Source organism: Oncorhynchus kisutch, unplaced genomic scaffold, assembly GCF_002021735.2.
Source record: "Oncorhynchus kisutch isolate 150728-3 unplaced genomic scaffold, Okis_V2 scaffold3969, whole genome shotgun sequence".
In the NCBI taxonomy this organism is placed as follows: Eukaryota; Metazoa; Chordata; class Actinopteri; order Salmoniformes; family Salmonidae; genus Oncorhynchus; species Oncorhynchus kisutch.
This window is the reverse complement of record NW_022265914.1, coordinates 1-16,413: the sequence shown is the minus strand read 5'-3', so window position 1 is coordinate 16,413 and position 16,413 is coordinate 1. Positions and strand designations below refer to the sequence as shown.

At 42.9% G+C, this 16,413-nt stretch overlaps 37 non-coding genes and 8 pseudogenes across 37 annotated transcripts; all 45 read left to right on the top strand.

The window, feature by feature from the left end:
• Positions 1–87: 87 nt before the first annotated feature.
• Positions 88–206, top strand: LOC116372927 (5S ribosomal RNA). The gene has a single exon (XR_004209452.1). It is a non-coding gene; the product is annotated as a 5S ribosomal RNA (ribosomal RNA).
• A 241-nt stretch (positions 207–447) lies between these two features.
• Positions 448–566, top strand: LOC116372881 (uncharacterized; annotated as a pseudogene).
• A 241-nt stretch (positions 567–807) lies between these two features.
• Positions 808–927, top strand: LOC116372858 (uncharacterized; annotated as a pseudogene).
• Positions 928–1,168: 241 nt separating this feature from the next.
• Positions 1,169–1,287, top strand: LOC116372926 (5S ribosomal RNA). The gene has a single exon (XR_004209451.1). It is a non-coding gene; the product is annotated as a 5S ribosomal RNA (ribosomal RNA).
• A 241-nt stretch (positions 1,288–1,528) lies between these two features.
• LOC116372821 (5S ribosomal RNA) lies at positions 1,529–1,647 on the top strand. The gene has a single exon (XR_004209411.1). It is a non-coding gene; the product is annotated as a 5S ribosomal RNA (ribosomal RNA).
• A 241-nt stretch (positions 1,648–1,888) lies between these two features.
• On the top strand, positions 1,889–2,006 carry LOC116372857 (uncharacterized; annotated as a pseudogene).
• Positions 2,007–2,247: 241 nt separating this feature from the next.
• On the top strand, positions 2,248–2,365 carry LOC116372863 (uncharacterized; annotated as a pseudogene).
• Positions 2,366–2,607: 242 nt separating this feature from the next.
• Positions 2,608–2,726, top strand: LOC116372925 (5S ribosomal RNA). Its single transcript, XR_004209450.1, has one exon. It is a non-coding gene; the product is annotated as a 5S ribosomal RNA (ribosomal RNA).
• Positions 2,727–2,968: 242 nt separating this feature from the next.
• LOC116372923 (5S ribosomal RNA) lies at positions 2,969–3,087 on the top strand. Its single transcript, XR_004209448.1, has one exon. It is a non-coding gene; the product is annotated as a 5S ribosomal RNA (ribosomal RNA).
• Positions 3,088–3,329: 242 nt separating this feature from the next.
• On the top strand, positions 3,330–3,448 carry LOC116372880 (uncharacterized; annotated as a pseudogene).
• Positions 3,449–3,690: 242 nt separating this feature from the next.
• On the top strand, positions 3,691–3,809 carry LOC116372922 (5S ribosomal RNA). Its single transcript, XR_004209447.1, has one exon. It is a non-coding gene; the product is annotated as a 5S ribosomal RNA (ribosomal RNA).
• A 242-nt stretch (positions 3,810–4,051) lies between these two features.
• LOC116372867 (uncharacterized) lies at positions 4,052–4,169 on the top strand (annotated as a pseudogene).
• A 238-nt stretch (positions 4,170–4,407) lies between these two features.
• LOC116372854 (uncharacterized) lies at positions 4,408–4,527 on the top strand (annotated as a pseudogene).
• Positions 4,528–4,769: 242 nt separating this feature from the next.
• Positions 4,770–4,888, top strand: LOC116372907 (uncharacterized; annotated as a pseudogene).
• A 244-nt stretch (positions 4,889–5,132) lies between these two features.
• LOC116372921 (5S ribosomal RNA) lies at positions 5,133–5,251 on the top strand. Its single transcript, XR_004209446.1, has one exon. It is a non-coding gene; the product is annotated as a 5S ribosomal RNA (ribosomal RNA).
• A 243-nt stretch (positions 5,252–5,494) lies between these two features.
• On the top strand, positions 5,495–5,613 carry LOC116372920 (5S ribosomal RNA). Its single transcript, XR_004209445.1, has one exon. It is a non-coding gene; the product is annotated as a 5S ribosomal RNA (ribosomal RNA).
• A 242-nt stretch (positions 5,614–5,855) lies between these two features.
• Positions 5,856–5,974, top strand: LOC116372919 (5S ribosomal RNA). Its single transcript, XR_004209444.1, has one exon. It is a non-coding gene; the product is annotated as a 5S ribosomal RNA (ribosomal RNA).
• Positions 5,975–6,216: 242 nt separating this feature from the next.
• LOC116372918 (5S ribosomal RNA) lies at positions 6,217–6,335 on the top strand. The gene has a single exon (XR_004209443.1). It is a non-coding gene; the product is annotated as a 5S ribosomal RNA (ribosomal RNA).
• Positions 6,336–6,577: 242 nt separating this feature from the next.
• LOC116372917 (5S ribosomal RNA) lies at positions 6,578–6,696 on the top strand. The gene has a single exon (XR_004209442.1). It is a non-coding gene; the product is annotated as a 5S ribosomal RNA (ribosomal RNA).
• A 242-nt stretch (positions 6,697–6,938) lies between these two features.
• On the top strand, positions 6,939–7,057 carry LOC116372916 (5S ribosomal RNA). The gene has a single exon (XR_004209441.1). It is a non-coding gene; the product is annotated as a 5S ribosomal RNA (ribosomal RNA).
• Positions 7,058–7,299: 242 nt separating this feature from the next.
• On the top strand, positions 7,300–7,418 carry LOC116372915 (5S ribosomal RNA). Its single transcript, XR_004209440.1, has one exon. It is a non-coding gene; the product is annotated as a 5S ribosomal RNA (ribosomal RNA).
• A 242-nt stretch (positions 7,419–7,660) lies between these two features.
• Positions 7,661–7,779, top strand: LOC116372905 (5S ribosomal RNA). Its single transcript, XR_004209439.1, has one exon. It is a non-coding gene; the product is annotated as a 5S ribosomal RNA (ribosomal RNA).
• A 242-nt stretch (positions 7,780–8,021) lies between these two features.
• Positions 8,022–8,140, top strand: LOC116372893 (5S ribosomal RNA). Its single transcript, XR_004209437.1, has one exon. It is a non-coding gene; the product is annotated as a 5S ribosomal RNA (ribosomal RNA).
• Positions 8,141–8,382: 242 nt separating this feature from the next.
• Positions 8,383–8,501, top strand: LOC116372882 (5S ribosomal RNA). The gene has a single exon (XR_004209436.1). It is a non-coding gene; the product is annotated as a 5S ribosomal RNA (ribosomal RNA).
• A 243-nt stretch (positions 8,502–8,744) lies between these two features.
• LOC116372871 (5S ribosomal RNA) lies at positions 8,745–8,863 on the top strand. The gene has a single exon (XR_004209435.1). It is a non-coding gene; the product is annotated as a 5S ribosomal RNA (ribosomal RNA).
• A 242-nt stretch (positions 8,864–9,105) lies between these two features.
• LOC116372860 (5S ribosomal RNA) lies at positions 9,106–9,224 on the top strand. The gene has a single exon (XR_004209434.1). It is a non-coding gene; the product is annotated as a 5S ribosomal RNA (ribosomal RNA).
• Positions 9,225–9,466: 242 nt separating this feature from the next.
• On the top strand, positions 9,467–9,585 carry LOC116372849 (5S ribosomal RNA). Its single transcript, XR_004209433.1, has one exon. It is a non-coding gene; the product is annotated as a 5S ribosomal RNA (ribosomal RNA).
• A 242-nt stretch (positions 9,586–9,827) lies between these two features.
• LOC116372838 (5S ribosomal RNA) lies at positions 9,828–9,946 on the top strand. Its single transcript, XR_004209428.1, has one exon. It is a non-coding gene; the product is annotated as a 5S ribosomal RNA (ribosomal RNA).
• Positions 9,947–10,188: 242 nt separating this feature from the next.
• Positions 10,189–10,307, top strand: LOC116372827 (5S ribosomal RNA). Its single transcript, XR_004209417.1, has one exon. It is a non-coding gene; the product is annotated as a 5S ribosomal RNA (ribosomal RNA).
• A 242-nt stretch (positions 10,308–10,549) lies between these two features.
• On the top strand, positions 10,550–10,668 carry LOC116372816 (5S ribosomal RNA). The gene has a single exon (XR_004209406.1). It is a non-coding gene; the product is annotated as a 5S ribosomal RNA (ribosomal RNA).
• A 242-nt stretch (positions 10,669–10,910) lies between these two features.
• LOC116372805 (5S ribosomal RNA) lies at positions 10,911–11,029 on the top strand. Its single transcript, XR_004209395.1, has one exon. It is a non-coding gene; the product is annotated as a 5S ribosomal RNA (ribosomal RNA).
• A 242-nt stretch (positions 11,030–11,271) lies between these two features.
• On the top strand, positions 11,272–11,390 carry LOC116372794 (5S ribosomal RNA). Its single transcript, XR_004209384.1, has one exon. It is a non-coding gene; the product is annotated as a 5S ribosomal RNA (ribosomal RNA).
• Positions 11,391–11,632: 242 nt separating this feature from the next.
• On the top strand, positions 11,633–11,751 carry LOC116372781 (5S ribosomal RNA). The gene has a single exon (XR_004209372.1). It is a non-coding gene; the product is annotated as a 5S ribosomal RNA (ribosomal RNA).
• A 242-nt stretch (positions 11,752–11,993) lies between these two features.
• Positions 11,994–12,112, top strand: LOC116372770 (5S ribosomal RNA). The gene has a single exon (XR_004209361.1). It is a non-coding gene; the product is annotated as a 5S ribosomal RNA (ribosomal RNA).
• A 242-nt stretch (positions 12,113–12,354) lies between these two features.
• On the top strand, positions 12,355–12,473 carry LOC116372759 (5S ribosomal RNA). Its single transcript, XR_004209350.1, has one exon. It is a non-coding gene; the product is annotated as a 5S ribosomal RNA (ribosomal RNA).
• A 242-nt stretch (positions 12,474–12,715) lies between these two features.
• Positions 12,716–12,834, top strand: LOC116372748 (5S ribosomal RNA). The gene has a single exon (XR_004209339.1). It is a non-coding gene; the product is annotated as a 5S ribosomal RNA (ribosomal RNA).
• A 242-nt stretch (positions 12,835–13,076) lies between these two features.
• LOC116372737 (5S ribosomal RNA) lies at positions 13,077–13,195 on the top strand. The gene has a single exon (XR_004209328.1). It is a non-coding gene; the product is annotated as a 5S ribosomal RNA (ribosomal RNA).
• Positions 13,196–13,437: 242 nt separating this feature from the next.
• Positions 13,438–13,556, top strand: LOC116372726 (5S ribosomal RNA). The gene has a single exon (XR_004209317.1). It is a non-coding gene; the product is annotated as a 5S ribosomal RNA (ribosomal RNA).
• A 242-nt stretch (positions 13,557–13,798) lies between these two features.
• On the top strand, positions 13,799–13,917 carry LOC116372715 (5S ribosomal RNA). The gene has a single exon (XR_004209306.1). It is a non-coding gene; the product is annotated as a 5S ribosomal RNA (ribosomal RNA).
• A 242-nt stretch (positions 13,918–14,159) lies between these two features.
• Positions 14,160–14,278, top strand: LOC116372703 (5S ribosomal RNA). The gene has a single exon (XR_004209295.1). It is a non-coding gene; the product is annotated as a 5S ribosomal RNA (ribosomal RNA).
• Positions 14,279–14,520: 242 nt separating this feature from the next.
• LOC116372690 (5S ribosomal RNA) lies at positions 14,521–14,639 on the top strand. Its single transcript, XR_004209284.1, has one exon. It is a non-coding gene; the product is annotated as a 5S ribosomal RNA (ribosomal RNA).
• Positions 14,640–14,881: 242 nt separating this feature from the next.
• On the top strand, positions 14,882–15,000 carry LOC116372678 (5S ribosomal RNA). Its single transcript, XR_004209273.1, has one exon. It is a non-coding gene; the product is annotated as a 5S ribosomal RNA (ribosomal RNA).
• Positions 15,001–15,242: 242 nt separating this feature from the next.
• Positions 15,243–15,361, top strand: LOC116372665 (5S ribosomal RNA). Its single transcript, XR_004209261.1, has one exon. It is a non-coding gene; the product is annotated as a 5S ribosomal RNA (ribosomal RNA).
• Positions 15,362–15,603: 242 nt separating this feature from the next.
• LOC116372653 (5S ribosomal RNA) lies at positions 15,604–15,722 on the top strand. Its single transcript, XR_004209250.1, has one exon. It is a non-coding gene; the product is annotated as a 5S ribosomal RNA (ribosomal RNA).
• Positions 15,723–15,963: 241 nt separating this feature from the next.
• On the top strand, positions 15,964–16,082 carry LOC116372641 (5S ribosomal RNA). The gene has a single exon (XR_004209239.1). It is a non-coding gene; the product is annotated as a 5S ribosomal RNA (ribosomal RNA).
• The last annotated feature ends 331 nt before the right edge of the window (positions 16,083–16,413 follow it).

The window sequence follows — 16,413 nt, the reverse complement described above, 5'->3', positions numbered from 1 at the left end:
AAAGATGCTTATCTAAATGGTGAAAATGCAACAGCTGTTAATCAGACTCACTTTCACTTAACATAGTGCACCAAGAGATAGTTTCTCGCTTACGACCACACCGGCCTGAGTACGCCTGATCTCGTCTGATCTCGGAAGCTAAGCAGGGTCGGGCCTGGTTAGTACTTGGATGGGAGACCGCCTGGGAATACCAGGTGCTGTAAGCTTTTGTCAACTCTTTGTCCGTTTTTTCCAACAAGGCTGAAATATGTGCCCTTGCTTTGAAATAAGTAAGCAAGGTTAGTTTGTATTTCATCCAACAATCTGTGCTACAAATTATTTCTACAGTATATGCAATTTCTTCCACTTTTTGAGTGACACAAAGATGCTTATCTAAATGGTGAAAATGCAACAGCTGTTAATCAGACTCACTTTCACTTAACATAGTGCACCAAGAGATAGTTTCTCGCTTACGACCACACCGCCTGAGTACGCCTGATCTCGTCTGATCTCGGAAGCTAAGCAGGGTCGGGCCTGGTTAGTACTTGGATGGGAGACCTGCCTGGGAATACCAGGTGCTGTAAGCTTTTGTCAACTCTTTGTCCGTTTTTTCCCACAAGGCTGAAATATGTGCCCTTGCTTTGAAATAAGTAAGCAAGGTTAGTTTGTATTTCATCCAACAATCTGTGCTACAAATTATTTCTACAGTATATGCAATTTCTTCCACTTTTTGAGTGACACAAAGATGCTTATCTAAATGGTGAAAATGCAACAGCTGTTAATCAGACTCACTTTCACTTAACATAGTGCACCAAGAGATAGTTTCTCGCTTACGACCACACCGGCCTGAGTACGCCTGATCTCGTCTGATCTCGGAAGCTAAGCAGGGTCGGGCCTGGTTAGTACTTGGATGGGAGAACCGCCTGGGAATACCAGGTGCTGTAAGCTTTTGTCAACTCTTTGTCCGTTTTTTCCCACAAGGCTGAAATATGTGCCCTTGCTTTGAAATAAGTAAGCAAGGTTAGTTTGTATTTCATCCAACAATCTGTGCTACAAATTATTTCTACAGTATATGCAATTTCTTCCACTTTTTGAGTGACACAAAGATGCTTATCTAAATGGTGAAAATGCAACAGCTGTTAATCAGACTCACTTTCACTTAACATAGTGCACCAAGAGATAGTTTCTCGCTTACGACCACACCGGCCTGAGTACGCCTGATCTCGTCTGATCTCGGAAGCTAAGCAGGGTCGGGCCTGGTTAGTACTTGGATGGGAGACCGCCTGGGAATACCAGGTGCTGTAAGCTTTTTGTCAACTCTTTGTCCGTTTTTCCCACAAGGCTGAAATATGTGCCCTTGCTTTGAAATAAGTAAGCAAGGTTAGTTTGTATTTCATCCAACAATCTGTGCTACAAATTATTTCTACAGTATATGCAATTTCTTCCACTTTTTGAGTGACACAAAGATGCTTATCTAAATGGTGAAAATGCAACAGCTGTTAATCAGACTCACTTTCACTTAACATAGTGCACCAAGAGATAGTTTCTCGCTTACGACCACACCGGCCTGAGTACTCCTGATCTCGTCTGATCTCGGAAGCTAAGCAGGGTCGGGCCTGGTTAGTACTTGGATGGGAGACCGCCTGGGAATACCAGGTGCTGTAAGCTTTTCGTCAACTCTTTGTCCGTTTTTTCCCACAAGGCTGAAATATGTGCCCTTGCTTTGAAATAAGTAAGCAAGGTTAGTTTGTATTTCATCCAACAATCTGTGCTACAAATTATTTCTACAGTATATGCAATTTCTTCCACTTTTGAGTGACACAAAGATGCTTATCTAAATGGTGAAAATGCAACAGCTGTTAATCAGACTCACTTTCACTTAACATAGTGCACCAAGAGATAGTTTCTCGCTTACGACCACACCGGCCTGAGTACGCCTGATCTCGTCTGATCTCGGAAGCTAAGCAGGGTCGGGCCTGGTTAGTACTTGGATGGAGACCGCCTGGGAATACCAGGTGCTGTAAGCTTTTTGTCAACTCTTTGTCCGTTTTTTCCCACAAGGCTGAAATATGTGCCCTTGCTTTGAAATAAGTAAGCAAGGTTAGTTTGTATTTCATCCAACAATCTGTGCTACAAATTATTTCTACAGTATATGCAATTTCTTCCACTTTTTGAGTGACACAAAGATGCTTATCTAAATGGTGAAATGCAACAGCTGTTAATCAGACTCACTTTCACTTAACATAGTGCACCAAGAGATAGTTTCTCGCTTACGACCACACCGGCCTGAGTACTCCTGATCTCGTCTGATCTCGGAAGCTAAGCAGGGTCGGGCCTGGTTAGTACTTGGATGGGAGACGCCTGGGAATACCAGGTGCTGTAAGCTTTTCGTCAACTCTTTGTCCGTTTTTTCCCACAAGGCTGAAATATGTGCCCTTGCTTTGAAATAAGTAAGCAAGGTTAGTTTGTATTTCATCCAACAATCTGTGCTACAAATTATTTCTACAGTATATGCAATTTGTTCCACTTTTGAGTGACACAAAGATGCTTATCTAAATGGTGAAAAATGCAACAGCTGTTAATCAGACTCACTTTCACTTAACATAGTGCACCAAGAGATAGTTTCTCGCTTACGACCACACCGGCCTGAGTACGCCTGATCTCGTCTGATCTCGGAAGCTAAGCAGGGTCGGGCCTGGTTAGTACTTGGATGGGAGACCGCCTGGGAATACCAGGTGCTGTAAGCTTTTTGTCAACTCTTTGTCCGTTTTTTCCCACAAGGCTGAAATATGTGCCCTTGCTTTGAAATAAGTAAGCAAGGTTAGTTTGTATTTCATCCAACAATCTGTGCTACAAATTATTTCTACAGTATATGCAATTTCTTCCACTTTTTGAGTGACACAAAGATGCTTATCTAAATGGTGAAAATGCAAAGCTGTTAATCAGACTCACTTTCACTTAACATAGTGCACCAAGAGATAGTTTCATCGCTTACGACCACACCGGCCTGAGTACGCCTGATCTCGTCTGATCTCGGAAGCTAAGCAGGGTCGGGCCTGGTTAGTACTTGGATGGGAGACCGCCTGGGAATACCAGGTGCTGTAAGCTTTTCGTCAACTCTTTGTCCGTTTTTTCCCACAAGGCTGAAATATGTGCCCTTGCTTTGAAATAAGTAAGCAAGGTTAGTTTGTATTTCATCCAACAATCTGTGCTACAAATTATTTCTACAGTATATGCAATTTCTTCCACTTTTGAGTGACACAAAGATGCTTATCTAAATGGTGAAAATGCAACAGCTGTTAATCAGACTCACTTTCACTTAACATAGTGCACCAAGAGATAGTTTTCTCGCTTACGACCACACCGGCCTGAGTACGCCTGATCTCGTCTGATCTCGGAAGCTAAGCAGGGTCGGCCTGGTTAGTACTTGGATGGGAGACCGCCTGGGAATACCAGGTTGCTGTAAGCTTTTCTGTCAACTCTTTGTCCGTTTTTTCCCACAGGCTGAAATATGTGCCCTTGCTTTGAAATAAGTAAGCAAGGTTAGTTTGTATTTCATCCAACAATCTGTGCTACAAATTATTTCTACAGTATATGCAATTTCTTCCACTTTTTGAGTGACACAAAGATGCTTATCTAAATGGTGAAAATGCAACAGCTGTTAATCAGACTCACTTTCACTTAACATAGTGCACCAAGAGATAGTTTCTCGCTTACGACCACACCGGCCTGAGTACGCCTGATCTCGTCTGATCTCGGAAGCTAAGCAGGGTCGGGCCTGGTTAGTACTTGGATGGGAGACCGCCTGGGAATACCAGGTGCTGTAAGCTTTTGTCAACTCTTTGTCCGTTTTTTCCCACAAGGCTGAAATATGTGCCCTTGCTTTGAAATAAGTAAGCAAGGTTAGTTTGTATTTCATCCAACAATCTGTGCTACAAATTATTTCTACAGTATATGCAATTTTCTTCCACTTTTTGAGTGACACAAAGATGCTTATCTAAATGGTGAAAATGCAACAGCTGTTAATCAGACTCACTTTCACTTAACATAGTGCACCAAGAGATAGTTTCTCGCTTACGACCACACCGGCCTGAGTACGCCTGATCTCGTCTGATCTCGGAAGCTAAGCAGGGTCGGGCCTGGTTAGTACTTGGATGGGAGACTGCTGGGAATACCAGGTGCTGTAAGCTTTCGTCAACTCTTTGTCCGTTTTTTCCCACAAGGCTGAATATGTGCCCTGCTTTGAAATAAGTAAGCAAGGTTAGTTTGTATTCATCCAACAATCTCTTGCTACAAATTATTTCTACAGTATATGCAATTGTCTTCCACTTTTGAGTGACACAAAGATGCTTATCTAAATGGTGAAAATGCAACAGCTGTTAATCAGACTCACTTTCACGTTACATAGTGCACCAAGAGATAGTTCTCGCTTACGACCACACCGGCCTGAGTACGCCTGATCTCGTCTGATCTCGGAAGCTAAGCAGGGTCGGGCCTGGTTAGTACTTGGATGGGAGACCGGCCTGGGAATACCAGGTGCTGTAAGCTTTTCGTCAACTCTTTGTCCGTTTTTTCCCACAAGGCTGAAATATGTGCCCTTGCTTTGAAATAAGTAAGCAAGGTTAGTTTTGTATTTCATCCAACAATCTGTGCTACAAATTATTTCTACAGTATATGCAATTTCTTCCACTTTTTGAGTGACACAAAGATGCTTATCTAAATGGTGAAAATGCAACAGCTGTTAATCAGACTCACTTTCACTTAACATAGTGCACCAGAGATAGTTTCTCGCTTACGACCACACCGGCCTGAGTACAGCCTGATCTCGTCTGATCTCGGAAGCTAGCAGGGTCGGGCCTGGTTAGTACTTGGATGGGATACCGCCTGGGAATACCAGGTGCTGTAAGCTTTTCGTCAACTCTTTGTCCGTTTTTTTCCCACAAGGGCTGAAATATGTGCCCTTGCTTTGAAATAAGTAAGCAAGGTTAGTTTGTATTTCATCCAACAATCTGTGCTACAAATTATTTCTACAGTATATGCAATTTCTTCCACTTTTTGAGTGACACAAAGATGCTTATCTAAATGGTGAAAATGCAACAGCTGTTAATCAGACTCACTTTCACTTAACATAGTGCACCAAGAGATAGTTTCTCGCTTACGACCACACCGGCCTGAGTACGCCTGATCTCGTCTGATCTCGGAAGCTAAGCAGGGTCGGGCCTGGTTAGTACTTGGATGGGAGACCGCCTGGGAATACCAGGTGCTGTAAGCTTTTTCGTCAACTCTTTGTCCGTTTTTTCCCACAAGGCTGAAATATGTGCCCTTGCTTTGAAATAAGTAAGCAAGGTTAGTTTGTATTTCATCCAACAATCTGTGCTACAAATTATTTCTACAGTATATGCAATTTCTTCCACTTTTTGAGTGACACAAAGATGCTTATCTAAATGGTGAAAATGCAACAGCTGTTAATCAGACTCACTTTCACTTAACATAGTGCACCAAGAGATAGTTTCTCGCTTACGACCACACCGGCCTGAGTACGCCTGATCTCGTCTGATCTCGGAAGCTAAGCAGGGTCGGGCCTGGTTAGTACTTGGATGGGAGACCGCCTGGGAATACCAGGTGCTGTAAGCTTTTCGTCAACTCTTTGTCCGTTTTTTCCCACAAGGCTGAAATATGTGCCCTTGCTTTGAAATAAGTAAGCAAGGTTAGTTTGTATTTCATCCAACAATCTGTGCTACAAATTATTTCTACAGTATATGCAATTTCTTCCACTTTTTGAGTGACACAAAGATGCTTATCTAAATGGTGAAAATGCAACAGCTGTTAATCAGACTCACTTTCACTTAACATAGTGCACCAAGAGATAGTTTCTCGCTTACGACCACACCGGCCTGAGTACGCCTGATCTCGTCTGATCTCGGAAGCTAAGCAGGGTCGGGCCTGGTTAGTACTTGGATGGGAGACCGCCTGGGAATACCAGGTGCTGTAAGCTTTTCGTCAACTCTTTGTCCGTTTTTTCCCACAAGGCTGAAATATGTGCCCTTGCTTTGAAATAAGTAAGCAAGGTTAGTTTGTATTTCATCCAACAATCTGTGCTACAAATTATTTCTACAGTATATGCAATTTCTTCCACTTTTTGAGTGACACAAAGATGCTTATCTAAATGGTGAAAATGCAACAGCTGTTAATCAGACTCACTTTCACTTAACATAGTGCACCAAGAGATAGTTTCTCGCTTACGACCACACCGGCCTGAGTACGCCTGATCTCGTCTGATCTCGGAAGCTAAGCAGGGTCGGGCCTGGTTAGTACTTGGATGGGAGACCGCCTGGGAATACCAGGTGCTGTAAGCTTTTCGTCAACTCTTTGTCCGTTTTTTCCCACAAGGCTGAAATATGTGCCCTTGCTTTGAAATAAGTAAGCAAGGTTAGTTTGTATTTCATCCAACAATCTGTGCTACAAATTATTTCTACAGTATATGCAATTTCTTCCACTTTTTGAGTGACACAAAGATGCTTATCTAAATGGTGAAAATGCAACAGCTGTTAATCAGACTCACTTTCACTTAACATAGTGCACCAAGAGATAGTTTCTCGCTTACGACCACACCGGCCTGAGTACGCCTGATCTCGTCTGATCTCGGAAGCTAAGCAGGGTCGGGCCTGGTTAGTACTTGGATGGGAGACCGCCTGGGAATACCAGGTGCTGTAAGCTTTTCGTCAACTCTTTGTCCGTTTTTTCCCACAAGGCTGAAATATGTGCCCTTGCTTTGAAATAAGTAAGCAAGGTTAGTTTGTATTTCATCCAACAATCTGTGCTACAAATTATTTCTACAGTATATGCAATTTCTTCCACTTTTTGAGTGACACAAAGATGCTTATCTAAATGGTGAAAATGCAACAGCTGTTAATCAGACTCACTTTCACTTAACATAGTGCACCAAGAGATAGTTTCTCGCTTACGACCACACCGGCCTGAGTACGCCTGATCTCGTCTGATCTCGGAAGCTAAGCAGGGTCGGGCCTGGTTAGTACTTGGATGGGAGACCGCCTGGGAATACCAGGTGCTGTAAGCTTTTCGTCAACTCTTTGTCCGTTTTTTCCCACAAGGCTGAAATATGTGCCCTTGCTTTGAAATAAGTAAGCAAGGTTAGTTTGTATTTCATCCAACAATCTGTGCTACAAATTATTTCTACAGTATATGCAATTTCTTCCACTTTTTGAGTGACACAAAGATGCTTATCTAAATGGTGAAAATGCAACAGCTGTTAATCAGACTCACTTTCACTTAACATAGTGCACCAAGAGATAGTTTCTCGCTTACGACCACACCGGCCTGAGTACGCCTGATCTCGTCTGATCTCGGAAGCTAAGCAGGGTCGGGCCTGGTTAGTACTTGGATGGGAGACCGCCTGGGAATACCAGGTGCTGTAAGCTTTTCGTCAACTCTTTGTCCGTTTTTTCCCACAAGGCTGAAATATGTGCCCTTGCTTTGAAATAAGTAAGCAAGGTTAGTTTGTATTTCATCCAACAATCTGTGCTACAAATTATTTCTACAGTATATGCAATTTCTTCCACTTTTTGAGTGACACAAAGATGCTTATCTAAATGGTGAAAATGCAACAGCTGTTAATCAGACTCACTTTCACTTAACATAGTGCACCAAGAGATAGTTTCTCGCTTACGACCACACCGGCCTGAGTACGCCTGATCTCGTCTGATCTCGGAAGCTAAGCAGGGTCGGGCCTGGTTAGTACTTGGATGGGAGACCGCCTGGGAATACCAGGTGCTGTAAGCTTTTCGTCAACTCTTTGTCCGTTTTTTCCCACAAGGCTGAAATATGTGCCCTTGCTTTGAAATAAGTAAGCAAGGTTAGTTTGTATTTCATCCAACAATCTGTGCTACAAATTATTTCTACAGTATATGCAATTTCTTCCACTTTTTGAGTGACACAAAGATGCTTATCTAAATGGTGAAAATGCAACAGCTGTTAATCAGACTCACTTTCACTTAACATAGTGCACCAAGAGATAGTTTCTCGCTTACGACCACACCGGCCTGAGTACGCCTGATCTCGTCTGATCTCGGAAGCTAAGCAGGGTCGGGCCTGGTTAGTACTTGGATGGGAGACCGCCTGGGAATACCAGGTGCTGTAAGCTTTTCGTCAACTCTTTGTCCGTTTTTTCCCACAAGGCTGAAATATGTGCCCTTGCTTTGAAATAAGTAAGCAAGGTTAGTTTGTATTTCATCCAACAATCTGTGCTACAAATTATTTCTACAGTATATGCAATTTCTTCCACTTTTTGAGTGACACAAAGATGCTTATCTAAATGGTGAAAATGCAACAGCTGTTAATCAGACTCACTTTCACTTAACATAGTGCACCAAGAGATAGTTTCTCGCTTACGACCACACCGGCCTGAGTACGCCTGATCTCGTCTGATCTCGGAAGCTAAGCAGGGTCGGGCCTGGTTAGTACTTGGATGGGAGACCGCCTGGGAATACCAGGTGCTGTAAGCTTTTTCGTCAACTCTTTGTCCGTTTTTTCCCACAAGGCTGAAATATGTGCCCTTGCTTTGAAATAAGTAAGCAAGGTTAGTTTGTATTTCATCCAACAATCTGTGCTACAAATTATTTCTACAGTATATGCAATTTCTTCCACTTTTTGAGTGACACAAAGATGCTTATCTAAATGGTGAAAATGCAACAGCTGTTAATCAGACTCACTTTCACTTAACATAGTGCACCAAGAGATAGTTTCTCGCTTACGACCACACCGGCCTGAGTACGCCTGATCTCGTCTGATCTCGGAAGCTAAGCAGGGTCGGGCCTGGTTAGTACTTGGATGGGAGACCGCCTGGGAATACCAGGTGCTGTAAGCTTTTCGTCAACTCTTTGTCCGTTTTTTCCCACAAGGCTGAAATATGTGCCCTTGCTTTGAAATAAGTAAGCAAGGTTAGTTTGTATTTCATCCAACAATCTGTGCTACAAATTATTTCTACAGTATATGCAATTTCTTCCACTTTTTGAGTGACACAAAGATGCTTATCTAAATGGTGAAAATGCAACAGCTGTTAATCAGACTCACTTTCACTTAACATAGTGCACCAAGAGATAGTTTCTCGCTTACGACCACACCGGCCTGAGTACGCCTGATCTCGTCTGATCTCGGAAGCTAAGCAGGGTCGGGCCTGGTTAGTACTTGGATGGGAGACCGCCTGGGAATACCAGGTGCTGTAAGCTTTTCGTCAACTCTTTGTCCGTTTTTTCCCACAAGGCTGAAATATGTGCCCTTGCTTTGAAATAAGTAAGCAAGGTTAGTTTGTATTTCATCCAACAATCTGTGCTACAAATTATTTCTACAGTATATGCAATTTCTTCCACTTTTTGAGTGACACAAAGATGCTTATCTAAATGGTGAAAATGCAACAGCTGTTAATCAGACTCACTTTCACTTAACATAGTGCACCAAGAGATAGTTTCTCGCTTACGACCACACCGGCCTGAGTACGCCTGATCTCGTCTGATCTCGGAAGCTAAGCAGGGTCGGGCCTGGTTAGTACTTGGATGGGAGACCGCCTGGGAATACCAGGTGCTGTAAGCTTTTCGTCAACTCTTTGTCCGTTTTTTCCCACAAGGCTGAAATATGTGCCCTTGCTTTGAAATAAGTAAGCAAGGTTAGTTTGTATTTCATCCAACAATCTGTGCTACAAATTATTTCTACAGTATATGCAATTTCTTCCACTTTTTGAGTGACACAAAGATGCTTATCTAAATGGTGAAAATGCAACAGCTGTTAATCAGACTCACTTTCACTTAACATAGTGCACCAAGAGATAGTTTCTCGCTTACGACCACACCGGCCTGAGTACGCCTGATCTCGTCTGATCTCGGAAGCTAAGCAGGGTCGGGCCTGGTTAGTACTTGGATGGGAGACCGCCTGGGAATACCAGGTGCTGTAAGCTTTTCGTCAACTCTTTGTCCGTTTTTTCCCACAAGGCTGAAATATGTGCCCTTGCTTTGAAATAAGTAAGCAAGGTTAGTTTGTATTTCATCCAACAATCTGTGCTACAAATTATTTCTACAGTATATGCAATTTCTTCCACTTTTTGAGTGACACAAAGATGCTTATCTAAATGGTGAAAATGCAACAGCTGTTAATCAGACTCACTTTCACTTAACATAGTGCACCAAGAGATAGTTTCTCGCTTACGACCACACCGGCCTGAGTACGCCTGATCTCGTCTGATCTCGGAAGCTAAGCAGGGTCGGGCCTGGTTAGTACTTGGATGGGAGACCGCCTGGGAATACCAGGTGCTGTAAGCTTTTCGTCAACTCTTTGTCCGTTTTTTCCCACAAGGCTGAAATATGTGCCCTTGCTTTGAAATAAGTAAGCAAGGTTAGTTTGTATTTCATCCAACAATCTGTGCTACAAATTATTTCTACAGTATATGCAATTTCTTCCACTTTTTGAGTGACACAAAGATGCTTATCTAAATGGTGAAAATGCAACAGCTGTTAATCAGACTCACTTTCACTTAACATAGTGCACCAAGAGATAGTTTCTCGCTTACGACCACACCGGCCTGAGTACGCCTGATCTCGTCTGATCTCGGAAGCTAAGCAGGGTCGGGCCTGGTTAGTACTTGGATGGGAGACCGCCTGGGAATACCAGGTGCTGTAAGCTTTTCGTCAACTCTTTGTCCGTTTTTTCCCACAAGGCTGAAATATGTGCCCTTGCTTTGAAATAAGTAAGCAAGGTTAGTTTGTATTTCATCCAACAATCTGTGCTACAAATTATTTCTACAGTATATGCAATTTCTTCCACTTTTTGAGTGACACAAAGATGCTTATCTAAATGGTGAAAATGCAACAGCTGTTAATCAGACTCACTTTCACTTAACATAGTGCACCAAGAGATAGTTTCTCGCTTACGACCACACCGGCCTGAGTACGCCTGATCTCGTCTGATCTCGGAAGCTAAGCAGGGTCGGGCCTGGTTAGTACTTGGATGGGAGACCGCCTGGGAATACCAGGTGCTGTAAGCTTTTCGTCAACTCTTTGTCCGTTTTTTCCCACAAGGCTGAAATATGTGCCCTTGCTTTGAAATAAGTAAGCAAGGTTAGTTTGTATTTCATCCAACAATCTGTGCTACAAATTATTTCTACAGTATATGCAATTTCTTCCACTTTTTGAGTGACACAAAGATGCTTATCTAAATGGTGAAAATGCAACAGCTGTTAATCAGACTCACTTTCACTTAACATAGTGCACCAAGAGATAGTTTCTCGCTTACGACCACACCGGCCTGAGTACGCCTGATCTCGTCTGATCTCGGAAGCTAAGCAGGGTCGGGCCTGGTTAGTACTTGGATGGGAGACCGCCTGGGAATACCAGGTGCTGTAAGCTTTTCGTCAACTCTTTGTCCGTTTTTTCCCACAAGGCTGAAATATGTGCCCTTGCTTTGAAATAAGTAAGCAAGGTTAGTTTGTATTTCATCCAACAATCTGTGCTACAAATTATTTCTACAGTATATGCAATTTCTTCCACTTTTTGAGTGACACAAAGATGCTTATCTAAATGGTGAAAATGCAACAGCTGTTAATCAGACTCACTTTCACTTAACATAGTGCACCAAGAGATAGTTTCTCGCTTACGACCACACCGGCCTGAGTACGCCTGATCTCGTCTGATCTCGGAAGCTAAGCAGGGTCGGGCCTGGTTAGTACTTGGATGGGAGACCGCCTGGGAATACCAGGTGCTGTAAGCTTTTCGTCAACTCTTTGTCCGTTTTTTCCCACAAGGCTGAAATATGTGCCCTTGCTTTGAAATAAGTAAGCAAGGTTAGTTTGTATTTCATCCAACAATCTGTGCTACAAATTATTTCTACAGTATATGCAATTTCTTCCACTTTTTGAGTGACACAAAGATGCTTATCTAAATGGTGAAAATGCAACAGCTGTTAATCAGACTCACTTTCACTTAACATAGTGCACCAAGAGATAGTTTCTCGCTTACGACCACACCGGCCTGAGTACGCCTGATCTCGTCTGATCTCGGAAGCTAAGCAGGGTCGGGCCTGGTTAGTACTTGGATGGGAGACCGCCTGGGAATACCAGGTGCTGTAAGCTTTTCGTCAACTCTTTGTCCGTTTTTTCCCACAAGGCTGAAATATGTGCCCTTGCTTTGAAATAAGTAAGCAAGGTTAGTTTGTATTTCATCCAACAATCTGTGCTACAAATTATTTCTACAGTATATGCAATTTCTTCCACTTTTTGAGTGACACAAAGATGCTTATCTAAATGGTGAAAATGCAACAGCTGTTAATCAGACTCACTTTCACTTAACATAGTGCACCAAGAGATAGTTTCTCGCTTACGACCACACCGGCCTGAGTACGCCTGATCTCGTCTGATCTCGGAAGCTAAGCAGGGTCGGGCCTGGTTAGTACTTGGATGGGAGACCGCCTGGGAATACCAGGTGCTGTAAGCTTTTCGTCAACTCTTTGTCCGTTTTTTCCCACAAGGCTGAAATATGTGCCCTTGCTTTGAAATAAGTAAGCAAGGTTAGTTTGTATTTCATCCAACAATCTGTGCTACAAATTATTTCTACAGTATATGCAATTTCTTCCACTTTTTGAGTGACACAAAGATGCTTATCTAAATGGTGAAAATGCAACAGCTGTTAATCAGACTCACTTTCACTTAACATAGTGCACCAAGAGATAGTTTCTCGCTTACGACCACACCGGCCTGAGTACGCCTGATCTCGTCTGATCTCGGAAGCTAAGCAGGGTCGGGCCTGGTTAGTACTTGGATGGGAGACCGCCTGGGAATACCAGGTGCTGTAAGCTTTTCGTCAACTCTTTGTCCGTTTTTTCCCACAAGGCTGAAATATGTGCCCTTGCTTTGAAATAAGTAAGCAAGGTTAGTTTGTATTTCATCCAACAATCTGTGCTACAAATTATTTCTACAGTATATGCAATTTCTTCCACTTTTTGAGTGACACAAAGATGCTTATCTAAATGGTGAAAATGCAACAGCTGTTAATCAGACTCACTTTCACTTAACATAGTGCACCAAGAGATAGTTTCTCGCTTACGACCACACCGGCCTGAGTACGCCTGATCTCGTCTGATCTCGGAAGCTAAGCAGGGTCGGGCCTGGTTAGTACTTGGATGGGAGACCGCCTGGGAATACCAGGTGCTGTAAGCTTTTCGTCAACTCTTTGTCCGTTTTTTCCCACAAGGCTGAAATATGTGCCCTTGCTTTGAAATAAGTAAGCAAGGTTAGTTTGTATTTCATCCAACAATCTGTGCTACAAATTATTTCTACAGTATATGCAATTTCTTCCACTTTTTGAGTGACACAAAGATGCTTATCTAAATGGTGAAAATGCAACAGCTGTTAATCAGACTCACTTTCACTTAACATAGTGCACCAAGAGATAGTTTCTCGCTTACGACCACACCGGCCTGAGTACGCCTGATCTCGTCTGATCTCGGAAGCTAAGCAGGGTCGGGCCTGGTTAGTACTTGGATGGGAGACCGCCTGGGAATACCAGGTGCTGTAAGCTTTTCGTCAACTCTTTGTCCGTTTTTTCCCACAAGGCTGAAATATGTGCCCTTGCTTTGAAATAAGTAAGCAAGGTTAGTTTGTATTTCATCCAACAATCTGTGCTACAAATTATTTCTACAGTATATGCAATTTCTTCCACTTTTTGAGTGACACAAAGATGCTTATCTAAATGGTGAAAATGCAACAGCTGTTAATCAGACTCACTTTCACTTAACATAGTGCACCAAGAGATAGTTTCTCGCTTACGACCACACCGGCCTGAGTACGCCTGATCTCGTCTGATCTCGGAAGCTAAGCAGGGTCGGGCCTGGTTAGTACTTGGATGGGAGACCGCCTGGGAATACCAGGTGCTGTAAGCTTTTCGTCAACTCTTTGTCCGTTTTTTCCCACAAGGCTGAAATATGTGCCCTTGCTTTGAAATAAGTAAGCAAGGTTAGTTTGTATTTCATCCAACAATCTGTGCTACAAATTATTTCTACAGTATATGCAATTTCTTCCACTTTTTGAGTGACACAAAGATGCTTATCTAAATGGTGAAAATGCAACAGCTGTTAATCAGACTCACTTTCACTTAACATAGTGCACCAAGAGATAGTTTCTCGCTTACGACCACACCGGCCTGAGTACGCCTGATCTCGTCTGATCTCGGAAGCTAAGCAGGGTCGGGCCTGGTTAGTACTTGGATGGGAGACCGCCTGGGAATACCAGGTGCTGTAAGCTTTTCGTCAACTCTTTGTCCGTTTTTTCCCACAAGGCTGAAATATGTGCCCTTGCTTTGAAATAAGTAAGCAAGGTTAGTTTGTATTTCATCCAACAATCTGTGCTACAAATTATTTCTACAGTATATGCAATTTCTTCCACTTTTTGAGTGACACAAAGATGCTTATCTAAATGGTGAAAATGCAACAGCTGTTAATCAGACTCACTTTCACTTAACATAGTGCACCAAGAGATAGTTTCTCGCTTACGACCACACCGGCCTGAGTACGCCTGATCTCGTCTGATCTCGGAAGCTAAGCAGGGTCGGGCCTGGTTAGTACTTGGATGGGAGACCGCCTGGGAATACCAGGTGCTGTAAGCTTTTCGTCAACTCTTTGTCCGTTTTTTCCCACAAGGCTGAAATATGTGCCCTTGCTTTGAAATAAGTAAGCAAGGTTAGTTTGTATTTCATCCAACAATCTGTGCTACAAATTATTTCTACAGTATATGCAATTTCTTCCACTTTTTGAGTGACACAAAGATGCTTATCTAAATGGTGAAAATGCAACAGCTGTTAATCAGACTCACTTTCACTTAACATAGTGCACCAAGAGATAGTTTCTCGCTTACGACCACACCGGCCTGAGTACGCCTGATCTCGTCTGATCTCGGAAGCTAAGCAGGGTCGGGCCTGGTTAGTACTTGGATGGGAGACCGCCTGGGAATACCAGGTGCTGTAAGCTTTTCGTCAACTCTTTGTCCGTTTTTTCCCACAAGGCTGAAATATGTGCCCTTGCTTTGAAATAAGTAAGCAAGGTTAGTTTGTATTTCATCCAACAATCTGTGCTACAAATTATTTCTACAGTATATGCAATTTCTTCCACTTTTTGAGTGACACAAAGATGCTTATCTAAATGGTGAAAATGCAACAGCTGTTAATCAGACTCACTTTCACTTAACATAGTGCACCAAGAGATAGTTTCTCGCTTACGACCACACCGGCCTGAGTACGCCTGATCTCGTCTGATCTCGGAAGCTAAGCAGGGTCGGGCCTGGTTAGTACTTGGATGGGAGACCGCCTGGGAATACCAGGTGCTGTAAGCTTTTCGTCAACTCTTTGTCCGTTTTTTCCCACAAGGCTGAAATATGTGCCCTTGCTTTGAAATAAGTAAGCAAGGTTAGTTTGTATTTCATCCAACAATCTGTGCTACAAATTATTTCTACAGTATATGCAATTTCTTCCACTTTTTGAGTGACACAAAGATGCTTATCTAAATGGTGAAAATGCAACAGCTGTTAATCAGACTCACTTTCACTTAACATAGTGCACCAAGAGATAGTTTCTCGCTTACGACCACACCGGCCTGAGTACGCCTGATCTCGTCTGATCTCGGAAGCTAAGCAGGGTCGGGCCTGGTTAGTACTTGGATGGGAGACCGCCTGGGAATACCAGGTGCTGTAAGCTTTTCGTCAACTCTTTGTCCGTTTTTCCCACAAGGCTGAAATATGTGCCCTTGCTTTGAAATAAGTAAGCAAGGTTAGTTTGTATTTCATCCAACAATCTGTGCTACAAATTATTTCTACAGTATATGCAATTTCTTCCACTTTTTGAGTGACACAAAGATGCTTATCTAAATGGTGAAAATGCAACAGCTGTTAATCAGACTCACTTTCACTTAACATAGTGCACCAAGAGATAGTTTCTCGCTTACGACCACACCGGCCTGAGTACGCCTGATCTCGTCTGATCTCGGAAGCTAAGCAGGGTCGGGCCTGGTTAGTACTTGGATGGGAGACCGCCTGGGAATACCAGGTGCTGTAAGCTTTTTGTCCACACTTTGTCCGTTTTCCCCACAAGGCTGAAATATGTGCCCTTGCTTTGAAATAAGTAAGCAAGGTTAGTTTGTATTTCATCCAACAATCTGTGCTACAAATTATTTCTACAGTATATGCAATTTCTTCCACTTTTTGAGTGACACAAAGATGCTTATCTAAATGGTGAAAATGCAACAGCTGTTAATCAGACTCACTTTCACTTAACATAGTGCACCAAGAGATAGTTTCTCGCTTACGACCACACCGGCCTGAGTACGCCTGATCTCGTCTGATCTCGGAAGCTAAGCAGGGTCGGGCCTGCTGGTTAGTCTTTGATGGGA